The sequence below is a fragment of the Sinocyclocheilus rhinocerous genome, unplaced genomic scaffold, assembly GCF_001515625.1.
Source record: "Sinocyclocheilus rhinocerous isolate Xijiao unplaced genomic scaffold, SAMN03320098_v1.1 scaffold3868, whole genome shotgun sequence".
Classification (NCBI taxonomy): Eukaryota; Metazoa; Chordata; class Actinopteri; order Cypriniformes; family Cyprinidae; genus Sinocyclocheilus; species Sinocyclocheilus rhinocerous.
In genome coordinates, this window is record NW_015659400.1 from 1 (window position 1) to 240 (window position 240).

At 43.3% G+C, this 240-nt stretch overlaps 1 non-coding gene across 1 annotated transcript; it reads right to left on the reverse strand.

Annotated features, from left to right (window-relative positions):
* Positions 1–168: 168 nt before the first annotated feature.
* On the reverse strand, positions 169–240 carry trnaq-uug (transfer RNA glutamine (anticodon UUG)). Its single transcript has one exon. It is a non-coding gene; the product is annotated as a tRNA-Gln (tRNA).

Here is a 240-nt window from a genome sequence, read left to right on the forward strand (position 1 = left end):
TTGTTCCTGTTCAGTTTATTGTGTGTTCTAGATTCTTTGGGAACATTCACCATGTCAGATTCATCACATTTGCATGGTTAAAGGAGGTCATTGTAGCATTCCCTTTCAAGACACGCTGCCACAGACAAGGTTGTGACATAAGCTCCTCTTTGCCAAGCAAAATCTGGCAGGTTCCACCGAGATTTGAACTCGGATAACTGAATTCAAAGTCCAGAGTGCTAACCGTTACACCATGGAACC